We start from the raw sequence: 12990 nt of genomic DNA, 5'->3' as shown, positions 1-12990 counted from the left end.
TCCTTCAGCCCTATGCGCATCGCATGCTGGAGATGCTTAGCCCTGCCCACTCCCTTCGTGAGGAGATCTGCCGGGTTCTCATCCGATGATACCCTCTTTGCCACGAGGAGTCCTTATTCTATTCGATGTCTGATGAAATGATATTTTCTGTCGATGTGTCTGGATCTCCCGTGATCCCTTGGTTCCTTGGCTAAGGCAACTGCACTTTCACTATCACAGAAAATCTCTATAGGCTCCTTTATAGCTGGTACAACCCCAAGGTCTCCAATGAAGTTCTTTAGCCATATAGCCTCCTTTGTTGCCTCGCTTGCCGTTATATACTCTGATTCGCAAGTTAAATCAGCCACTGTCTCCTGCTTGGAACTTTTCCAAGAAATTGCTCCTCCGTTTAAGGTAAAGACCCAGCCTGACTGAGAGCGGAAATTATCCCTATCAGTCTGGAAGCTAGCATCACTCCCACCGAGGGTAAGGACCCAGTCCTTAGTCCTCCGCAGGTACTTGAGAATGTTCTTTACCGCAGTCCAGTGAGCCTTGCCAGGATTCCCCTGATATCTGCTGACCATGCTCAGTGCAAAGGCCACATCAGGACGAGTACACGTCATAGCATACATGATCGAGGCTACAACGGAAGCATAAGGTACTCGACTTATCTTAGCTATCTAAGCCTATGTACTCCGGCTCTGAGTCTTACTCAGTCTGGCGTTACTCTGGATCGGTAGCTCTCCCTTCTTGGAATTTTGCATGCTGAATCTATTCAACACCTTATCCAAGTAGGTACTCTGACTAAGTCCAATTAGTCTTTTACTCTGGTCTCTCGGAATCCTTATTCCTAGGATATAGGCAGCTTCACCAAGGTCCTTCATAGTGAAACACTTCCCAAGCCAGGACTTCACTTCCTACAGAGTTGGGATGTCATTTCCAATGAGTAGTATGTCATCCACATACAATACCAAAAACCTGACTATACTCCCACTAGCCTTGACATATACACAAGATTCATCTTCACTCCTCGAAAAGCCAAACTCTTTGACCTTCTCATCGAAGCAAAGATTCCATCTGCGAGGTGCTTGCTTTAATCCATAAATGGATTTCTCAAGCTTACACACTCTATTAGGGTACTATGCACTGACAAAACCCTCTGGTTGACTCATGTAAACATCCTCAGCCAACTTTCCATTAAGGAAAGCGGTTTTGACATCCATTTGCCATATTTCATAGTCATGAAATGCACCAATGGCTAGCATAACCCTAATAGACTTAATCTTGGCTACTGGTTAAAAAGTCTCATCATAATCAACTCCCGGAGTTTGAGAAAGACCCTTTGCAACCAGTCGCACCTTATTAGTGTGTACATTACCATCCATGTCGGTCTTCTTCTTGAATATCCACTTGCACCCAACTGTATTACGACCTGGTACATTGTCAACCAAGTTCCAAACTTGATTGTCATACATGGACTGTATCTCGCAGTCCATAGCCTCTTTCCATTTAGCAGCCTCAGGGACTGCCATGGCTTTCGTGTAGCTGTTAGGTTCATCCAGACTTACCAATGTGCTATCACTGATAAGTGTATCACCTTCCGCAGTAATATAGAAACCACAGTAATGCTCAGGTGCATTCCTAACTCTCGTGGAACGCCTCAGAGGTACAGACTCTTCTGTCGGATCAAGAGGAGTTTCCTCCTCAGGTTGATTGCTAGGGTTTGAGGTTCCTTCACCACTTGAATCTTGAATATCTTCAAGGTCAATTTGCCCCCCACTGTTTCCTTGGCTTATAAATTATCTCTCGAAAGACTCCTCTCCTTGCTACAAAGACCACATTATCACTGGGTCTGTAGAAGATGTAACTGAAGGATCTCTGTGGGTAGCCGATGAACATACGCCTCTCACCTGGAGGTTCGAGCTTATCGTGAGACTCACGCCTCACAAAAGCCTCGCAACCCCAAATCTTGATGTGGTCCAGATTGGGAATTTTTCCGATCCACATCTCCTGAGGTGTTTTGGCAACCTTCTTTGTAGGGACTAGATTAAGGATATAGGCGGCAGTCTCTAAGGCATACCCCCAAAATGAGATTGGTAGCGAAGCTCGACTCATCATGGAACGAACCATATCCAACAAGGTTCGATTGCGCCTCTCAGCCATACCATTCAACTGCGGTGTCCTGGGAGGTGTCAATTGTGAGATAATCCCACATTCCTTAAGATAGTCAAGGAACTTTGTACTAAGATACTCACCACCTCGATCGGATCGAAGCATCTTAATGTTCCTGCCCAATTGATTCTCTACTTCCTGTTTAAACTCTTTAAACCTTTCAAAAGTCTCTGACTTATGCTTGATTAAGTAGACATGTCCATATCTACTATAATCATCTGTAAAAGTCACATAATAACGATTAGCATCCCTTATGGCAGTTTTGAAGGGTCCACACACATCAGTGTGTACAAGATCCAACAAACCTTCACCCCTATCACATGTACCAGTGAAGGGTGACTTTGTCATTTTCCCAAGCAAACAAGATTCACAACTATCATCTGATTTTAGGTCAAATGACTCCAAGACTCCATCCTTTTGGAGTTGGCCTATGCGTTTCTTGCTTACATGTCCAAGACAAATAATGATGCTTTATCCAGGTTATTATTAGAAGAATCAATACACAACACATTATTTCCTATATTGTCTACAACCGACACAGCTTCATACACTCCATCACAAGGTAATGCTTTAAAATAAAGAACATTATTAAAGAAAGCATAAATACCACCACTATCATTATCAAATGAAAAGGTAAAACCTTGTTTGTACAAAGCATGAAAGGAAATAATATTTCTTGCCATTTCAGGCGAATAACAACATTTATTCAAATCTAATGTTAACCCACTACTTAGCAATAAAGAATAAACTCCAATCTTGGTGACAGGTGTAACTTTCCTATTTCCCATGATCAAGTTTATCTTCCCATGCTCCACATTCTCACTTCTTCTTAGTCCCTGCAAATCACAACATATGTGAATACCACAACCTGTATCAAGGACCCAAGAATTAGAATAGGGTGAGTTATTAGACAATATAGTGTAAATACCTGCATGGTTGGGTTTTACTTTCCCATCCTTAACATCTTGCTAGTACTTTGGGCAGTTTCACTTCCAGTGAGACTTTTCATGACAATAGAAGCATTCAGCCTCTTTAGGGTTAGCAGAAGGAGTGACGAAACCTTTCTTGGTTCCACTTGAAGAGGAGCCATCAAGGGACATTCCCTTGGTACCCTTTGAAGGGCTCTTCCTCTTCTTTCCTTTGCCTTGCCCGATTGCCAAGACAGGGGCCGCAGTAGGAGTAGGAGTAACAACCGACTTACCTTTAAGACCACTTTCCGCGGTCTTCAAAAGTCCTTGAAGTTTGCTGATTGGAACTTCCTCCTTGTTCATGTGGTATGTCATGCAGAGTTGATCATAACACGAAGGCAAGGAGTGCAAAATGATATCTATTGATAACTCCTCTGGGAAGTTCACATTCAGTTTCAGCAAACGGTCCACATACCTTTGCATTTTCCGCATGTGGCCCGTGATGTGTTCACCATCCTTCATCCTGGTTGTTATCATGGAGGAGATGATCTCATATCGCTCTTGATGAGCACTCTGATGGTAGCGGTCCATCAAATCTTGGTGCATCTCAAGAGGATAATAGTCCTCATAGGACTTTTGGAGCTCGGCTATCATAGTGGCCAACATGATGCTTGCCACTTTGGTAGCATCTCTTTCATGGGCCTGATATTCAGCGACCTCCTCAGGAGTAGCAGTCGGCTCGAGTTCTTTAAGCTCCTTGTCGAGGACATATTCCTTGTCCTCATAACGAGTGACCATCCTGATGTTCCTGATCCAATTCATAAAGTTGGATCCATCAAAGATGACTCTCCCACAAAGGTTCATGAGAGAGAAGGAGCTGGTAGGGTTTGAGCCAGAAGCAGCATTGTTGGAAGACATCTGAAAAGAAGGAAGACAAGTTTAGATTAGATATAAAGATAATCCTTAATAAAACACCCAAATGTAATATTAAGGCTAGGACCCAACACAATATTGAACTTTTCAATGGCATATTTCAATCTCGAGTGTGCCCTTCAGGTTTTGTGACTGGGATGCCGAGGATCACAAAACAAGGTGTGAAGTAACCATGAAAATTACTGGGTACCCTTAATATTTACCCCTCAATCGATGTGCCAGTTAACCACACGCGCTCCACCGATGCTATGATAAATATTAAGTTACCCTTTGACTACCTTGTTAAGTCCAGGTTAGTGTGTCGGTTAACCACACACGCTCCACTAACGACTTAATCAAAGTGCAAAGTGTAATTTCATGGGTTAGCACCTTATTCACATTTTCCTAAATTAACTAAGATTGGGAATTTATAAAACATTTAGTTACTTTATATTCATCATACTTTTAATGAGAATTTATAAGTCCTTGTCCTACCCGTTCGGCTAACGACCCTCCACCAGTCAAGGAAGCGGTGGGTGAGACTGGACACCCATTAAGCTGCCATTTTATAGGCAACAACCTTATACCCCCCTTATAGACTGGCTTCGTGAATGAGGCCTACTAATGGTAAAACGGCTTGTTCTTATACATACATATATATATATATATATATATATATATATATATATATATATATATATATTATTATTATTATTATTATTAAACTTATAATATTATAAAGTATAAGGGTTGAATTTTAACTTTTAAAATTCTAGGGATTGGAACTAAAGTATTTGAAGTGACTTTACATGTTCCAAAACTTGAGGGCAAGTTTTGTAACTTTACAAACTTTTCATCTTTCATAACTTATGAGTTAATGATGTAATAAAATGAGTGACTTTTCATTTTATGTAACTTATGTGTTTAATAATGGACTTTGAAAGAAAGACTTTTGTTAACCCATAACTTGAGGACAAATTATGGATTCCATTAAAACACATAATGATTATGAATTACACATTAACCAATTTAACAAGTAATTCCTGTGATCTATCAAGAACTCACAAGAACATCAATATTCATATCAAAATTTCAAGAACATATGAACACATATAAACATGGAATTTTGATATTAGCCATTGTAAATGGATTAGCACAAACATTACACCATCTAAAACAAGTTTTAATACACCAAAACAGTTTAGGGTAATGTTTCTAGTCCATTTCCAGCAGCAAAACTCAAAAAACTGCACTCAGGGGCTCCTACTCGTCGAGTGCAAGAACCTACTCGACGAGTAGGATGAGTTTACTCAGGGACTCGTCGAGTCCCCCCATGGATCCTAGGGTTTTGTGCATTCTAACACTCCTAAGGTGTACATGCAACCCTAGAAACATTGGATCTATGTTTGACTAAGATACATGCAAAATGATTTTTCCAAGGCTCATATTCCTATCTAGCATACATGCAGAACTTTTGAACATAAAAGTTAGTAGGAAATACATACCTTGTAGTAGTTTGGATTCCTTGAAACCTTGTGAGCCTAGCACCTCAAGTGTGATGCCTCAAATGCCTCACACAACACCAAATGCACTTGGAGTAAACTTGAGAGAAATGTCACACTTCTTGAAATCGGCTAGCCCTCTTCTTTCTTGCTTAAGTGCCGATTTTCGTGAACATATGGATCCTTATATAGTGTGTTACAATTAGGGTTACACCATGTAAACCCTAATTGTCATGACCTTTCATTTCCATGACCCATGGGTTCTATAACCACCATAGAGCATCCATGGAGTATCTTATGGGTTTTAGCCCAACTTGATAATCCATGGAGCATTAGCCCACTACACAAGTATGAGTGATTTACACAATCAACCCATATATTTAATTAGTCTTCTTTTGATCACTTAATTAATTCCAAATTAATTCTTGATCAATACTAATTAAATAATCCTATTAATATATTAGAACTTATAATATATTAATAACCTTAAGTGTTATTTCTCTCATTTTAGTCTATCCAAATGCATGATGCCATGCAACCCAAATGGACCATGCTAGTCGGGTCAAGTACATTCCAGAAATAGTTATGAACTTAGACACCTAATCCAACAATATACAATAAGGATCTAACAAACAATGGAATGTGTGATTTCCGCCTCATTTCCTGTTCCTTGTTTGGTTGTGGGCATAGGGCAGATCCACATAATTCATTGTCTGTTTGATCTGGATTGTATATAACTTGTATTCATTAAGTACTCATAGAAGGAATTGTAAGGGTCATTTTTACTTATCATTCATCACATCAGAAAATATAGGATTTTCTATAGGAACAGACAAACTTTTCTAAAGAACTCAGACTGTACTTTTTATAACAAAAATACTTATGAACTCATCAGCTTAAATGCTGATCTACTCTTTCAGCATAACTTGTTTTCTCAGGAAACTAGTAGACAGGTACGCGCACAGGGATTCAGAAGATGGAGCATAGTAGCTTCATGTCTTTGTTTTGTTATTTACTTTTGGAGTCAATCTTTTGTGAATCGAATACACTGTAAACGTTTAATATTAATGCAATGGTTGTTGTTACTTTGATTACTATGATGCATGTGTTGTGATACTGAGCATGACGTCCTCCGCCCCCGAACGTTTCCGCCATTACGGTTTGAAGGTGTGACAGATTGGTATCAGAGAATTGTTTATAGTGAACTAAGTATATCAACCTATAAAAGATATACAACTATAAATACAATGGGGCCGAAGTGCTCTTACTAAAAGTATATTTTTAAAATATAAAAATATTCTTATAAAAGTATACATACCTACATACATATATACATACTAGAACAAGTATCACAAGAAGAACAAAATAGAAGTATTCAAAGGTTGGACACTGCGGTCAAACCTGGACAAATATGTAATCATAACTGAGATCAATATAGCCTAATCAACTATATTTATTTGAGATATGACCAACATGTGTTTGGGAGTGATGTGGTGTTGCAACAGACTTAAAACTTACCTAACTCTTTATGCAAGGGGATTTCTAGAACAGAACATAAAGTTAAAATACTATAGGAGTATTTTAGGATACTATAAGATAACAACAAGTTTAAAACTTACCAAGATCATACCATTAAAATACTATAGGAGTATTTCAGACACTATAAATAACTTATGTGAAAATTTAAAAGACCCTTCTGGTAGGTCTATAATTTCGGAGTGTATACTCCCAAGGTTTTATATAATTGAGATTTTATAGACTTAGAATTTGTGATCTATGCCCTACTTCATGTTCCTTGTTTGGTTGTGGTTTTAGAGTAGGCTCACTTATTCGAAGGTCTATTTAATCTTAAATTATATACAACTTGTATACACTGTGCAATTATAGGAGGACCTGGTAAGGATCACCCCATAATGTTTCACTTAATCTCATAGATTCTTTAGACACTTCCATTCTCGCACTACAAAACTAGATAGATGTAACCACTCCTTCATAGTAGTCAGCAGAGAAGTCAAGGAGGAACAAAAAGAGATTCATGAGGAGGTTTCCAAGGAGGGATCAGCTGGAGAAACCAAACGTCCTATACGTCACGCGAATAACTAATATACTAAAAATAACCTAGTGAGTTAGTGAATACATTACTCACACTATGTGTTAGGATTATTTCATTTTCGTAACAGCCGGTAACAGATATTCAATTCACAGAAATTCATTCGAGAGTAGTCACTACAAATTCATAAAGTTTATTTTATATAGACTTCCGTCATGAATTGTTTCAGAACCCTATGAAAGTCGGAACATGGTACAATCAGAACTAGGATAACCTAGTTAATCAACATTTGACTTATAACCACTACTATAGACTTATCACAGTTTCATCTTGTATTCATTAGAGCAAAAGATGCCTCGTGGTAGACCTATAAGGCGCGTAGTAAATACCACGACAAAGAATCCACCACCACAATTCAACCCTCCTTCTTTCCAAGCAGCGGTAATAGCCGCAACAACAGCTTCTATAAATCAATTCCACGCAAGTGGTACCAGTGGATCTGGTAGCGGTACCGACCTATCTAACCCCGGAGTTACCCACGGACACCCAGGGGAGTGTTCGTACAAGGAATTCAAGAACTGTAAACCCAAATCCTTTAATGGAAATGGGGGAGTCATTGCTCTAATGCGTTGGTTCGAGAAAACAGAATCAGTTTTTGAAATCGGCACGTTCTCCGACAGAGCCCTAACATGGTGGAATGGCCATGTTAAGTCACTGACCCTATCAGTGGCTAACTCTATGGGTTGGGAGAACCTGAAAGAGATGATGTTGGAAGAATACTGCCCAAGAGGCGAATTTCAAAAGCTGGAGCAAGGGCCATGGGAGCATACCATGGTCGGCTCAGACATAGTGGCCTACACTGACAGGTTTAGCGACCTGGCACCACTATGCCCCGGGATGGTTACCCCGGAGAGTAAAAAGATAGAAAAGTACATCTGGGGCTTATCTACCCAGATTCAAGGGAATGTATTGGCTTCTAAACCGACTACCTTCGATAGCGCCAAACGCCTGGCCCAGCGACTCATTGACCATGGAGTACGCCATGGCGTGGTGAACCCAGTTCCCGAGCCAACAAAGGGAGAGAACCATAAACGAAATTCAGGGAACAAGAGGAAGGAACGAACAACACAGGAACCCCCATAATAGCAACAAGTAGTTACTATACACGCCACCACAACACCTGCCACTCCAGCGCCTGTTAGTCGATATGTTGGAACCCTCCCGAGGTGTAGTAAGTGTAACTACCACCACACTAGAGCTTGCCATGAGATGCAGTGCAGGAATTGCCGTAGGAAGGGGCACACAGCCCGTTTTTACAGGGCGCCGGCACAACCAATCTCCCAAGTCCCTGGAGTAGAAGTGAACCAGGCCTGCTATGGGTGTAGTTGTAAATTATTTACTCGAACAAGTCACAACATTCATAAGAGAACTAAAGATCCATTCAGGTTAGCTACGATGGCTTAGTATGTACATCTGGGTTATGCATAACTAAGATTTTGTAGACTTAGAGTGAGTGATTCCGCCTTATTTCCTGTTCCTTGTCTATTTGTGGATTTAGGACAGAGTAACTCAGTCGACCGTCTTATCCATCTTAGTTATACACAACTTGTATGTGTCAAGCGATCATAGAGGTACCGAGATGTATCGTAATATAAACTATCGTCACTAGTTAACAAAGCACTTTCACAGTTAGTACTCGCTTATTGCGGTACGATTTGTGGCAGTGGTAATATCGATAAAACACTAGAAAGCCTACACAGAATGCATTGTCGAGCACACTCGGAATACACCATCATTATAACAAAAGTTTCTTTCAAATCAACTTAACACCTGTTTCTATAAAGAGTCTGTCATCGTCAATCGACGTGTATTGGCGTGGTCCTCACCATACCAAGTTCATGTGTTACGAAAACCTACCGCCTTAACTGACCAATTAACGAAACCCTCGTCACTCGTAACGACAGCCCGACCCAGACCTCATAATTTTCTCTTGTCTTCTAAACCGCGAAGTACTCATAAGAGGAGTACTATGACCTCCGAAACTTTTCCGACGTATAATCAGCAGACCTTTCCGAACTACCACTCGTCTAACAGATCAAGTTCAAGCACAGAGGCGATGGACGAATAAGGTTAACCTATCACTATTAAGTGTATACGCGAGGGTGGTATATAATTATGATTATGCGGATTTAGTATGTGTGTTTCCGCCCTATCTCCTATTCCTTGTTTGGTTGTGGACCTGGGGCAGAGTTGCACATCCGACCGTCTTACTAATCTTAATTATATACGACTTGTATACACTAGGTACTGATAGGTGGACCAGGTATGAATCCTATCATGAACTTTAGGGCAAAGTTGCCCAGGTCTACGAGTGGATATTCTACCATTAATGGGAGCACGACCCCAGGAGTCCTGCTATGAATGCCAATTTCGGGACGAAATTCCATCTAACAGGGGGATGATGTCACAACCTGAAATATTCTATCTTGTGAGGTCAAACACAACAACTTAAGGTCAAACTTATAGGTTTCTAGATCGAGTATACGTAAGGGTTGCGTTTTAGTAAGTGAACCACGTAAGAACCGAGAGCCTAGAACAACATTCGAGCCATAAAAACCTCAACAAGTGAGGTTCACGACCGCAAACCATGTTCATGGCCGTGAACCCTTCTTAGGTCGTGAACTCTCTCTTGGCCGTGATCTCCTCCCTATAAGTATGTGTTTGCTTCATTTTTCATTCATTTCTACTCCTTCCAGCCGTGAACTTGAGTTCTCTCTCAAGTATCATCCTCAAGAAACACTCTTTTCTTCCCTTAAACACCCCTTTTCCTTTGTATCTTCTTGGAATACAACAAAGGGCCTTCAAGAACTTGCTAAACACCAAAAATCTTCAAGTGTTCTTCATGTTCTCGGGCCGTGAACCACTCATAGGGCCGTGAACCCTTCAACTTGGGCCGTGAACACTCATTTGTTCTTGGGCCGTGAACACCCCATAGGGCCGTGAACATCATTTCAGCCTTCCAACTTGCTTCTCACACTCCTTTGGTGAGTTATTCTTGCATCCTAGGTTGTTTCCCAATCGCCTTTGTAGTTACATTCACTAATTTCATGCCTATATGTATCATTATATGTCATTTAGGACTCGTTTGTGCTTTGGGACTTTATCCTTGGAACTTATCATTCTATATCGAATCTTCAATTGAATCACCCACATAAGGTGAGTTCATACCCCCTATATCTTTTCCCAACTTTTTAATGTTTTAGGGGGGGGGGGAATACAAGTATAACACAATGAATCTTGTGTTTTATAATATAAATTGCTTATTATGTCTTTCTTATATTTACAATTGTGTTTAAAACATGAAACTTGTAAAACATGGAAAATGAGCTTATAAGATATAAGTTAGTTTATGAAACAAAGGAAATGTTTTTGCCAACTTATCTATTATTTATAAAAAAGGATTTTCGCATTATTACTTGTAAAGTCGTTAATCTAGCTTGTGAGACACGTCTTCGAGTACTCACGTAAGTACCGGTGGAAGTCTACCCTTATGAACCAGAGTCTCCTGGAGGGAGAGCGTGAAATTGTATAGAGATCTATATGGGACCAAAAATCCCACACCCTTACTGTTAGCTACAGTTGGACCGGCAGGTCTGTCGGTGACAAAGTCATAAACGATACAGGCGTCCGTTTCACGTCGTATCAGCTAGTATGGTCATAACACTCACAAATAGATACTAATGATATATTTACGTAGTAATATACTTTCTTAAACAATCTCAAGGAATATTAACTATGTGATTACTCAGTATATACTATAGGGTTAGATAAAACTGAAGTCCGGTAGACAGTGGAATGTGTGACTTCCGCCTCATTTCCTATTCCTTGTTTGCTTGTGGGCTTAGGGCAGATTCACACGTTTAACTGTCCGTTCAATATTAGATTATATATAACTAGTATAAACTAAGTGATCATAGAAGGAACTATTGTGGTTACCAATTTACTAAAGAAAATATATGATTTTCTTAAAGAATATTTTCATCAAATGTCAAAGAACTATTACAGTTAACTCTGTAAGAACCTGGTGAATACATCAGGGTTATATACAATGAGGTTCTAACAAACAATGGAATTTGTGACTTCCGCCTCATTTCATGTTCCTTGTTTGGTTGTGGGCTTAGGGCAGATCCACATAATTCATTGTCTGTTTGATCTAGATTGTATATAACTTGTATTCATTAAGTACTCATAGAAGGAATTGTAAGAGTCATTTTTACTTATCATTCATCACATCAGAAAATATAGGATTGTCTGGAGGAACAGGCGAACTTTTCTAAAGAACTCAGACTGTACTTTTTATAACAAAAATAATTATGAACTCACCAGCTTAAATGATGATCTACTCTTTCAACATAATTTGTATTCTCAGGAAACTAGTAGATAGGTACGCGCATATGGATTCAGAAGATGGAGCATAGTAGCTTCATGTCTTTGTTTTGTTATTTACTTTTGGAGTCAATCTTATCTGCACCAGAATCGAAAAGTACTGATGCATATACGTTATTAATAAGAAACGTACCAGTCACCACATTCGGGTCATTGATTGCATCCCTAGTGCCTATCACATATTCCTTCTTCTTCCATTTCCTCCATGGTCCTTTAACTTTAGACATTCTCTTTTGAAATAGCCTACATCTCCAGATTCATGGCAACCGTGATTTCCACCAGCCTTGTTTCCAAGTTTGACTACCAGAGTCAGATTCCTGCAGTACATAGCAACGTGACCCTTCCGGTTGTAATTGTTGTAGTACATCTCTTGATATGCACCCGTATGATGAAAATTGCATTTGTTACACTTTGGTTCATTTCCAGTGTATTGCCTTTGTGGATTGGGTATCAGTGCAACTACTGCGTTCACATTCCCAATATTTTTCCTTTTCCTTGAGGATTATGATACTCTCGAGTTTCCATCAGACCTTCGCTTATTATCTCCAGCTCTGTATGTGTCTGCCTTCTTCAATAGCATGCCTTGACAAATACACCGGTTAGTCAAGTTGAAAGCTAGAAGCTTGGCACTATCAAAGGTAGTTTCCCTTGAAGAAGTGACATGACATTGAATTTAAGGGATTAAACCCCAAATATACCTCTCGATCTTTTGTCCAGGAGTTAAAAATGTCAGGCACAGCGTGGCCAGATCATTAAATCGAGTGGTCTAGGCAGTAATCTATGGCCCTCTCACGGTGAGATTCCAGAGTTCTTGTTCCAACTTAGACATTTCTTCTCTGGGGTATTCTTCTATGAGCATATGTTTCATCTCATACCATGGAAGAGAATATGTCGTATCCATATCCATAGTCTTGGAATGATATTCCACCAAGATAGTGTTGTAACACTCATTGTTCAGGTATTGTAAATTTCTACCCTTAGTATGAAACTTTTTGCAAAATTGGTCCTTTGGCCACTTTAA

The sequence above is a fragment of the Lactuca virosa genome, chromosome 9, assembly GCF_052849685.1.
Source record: "Lactuca virosa cultivar CGN04683 chromosome 9, Lactuca_virosa_CGN04683_v6, whole genome shotgun sequence".
Taxonomy (NCBI): domain Eukaryota; kingdom Viridiplantae; phylum Streptophyta; class Magnoliopsida; order Asterales; family Asteraceae; genus Lactuca; species Lactuca virosa.
The sequence above is the reverse complement of the archived record's forward strand: the minus strand, read 5'-3'. Positions refer to the sequence as shown.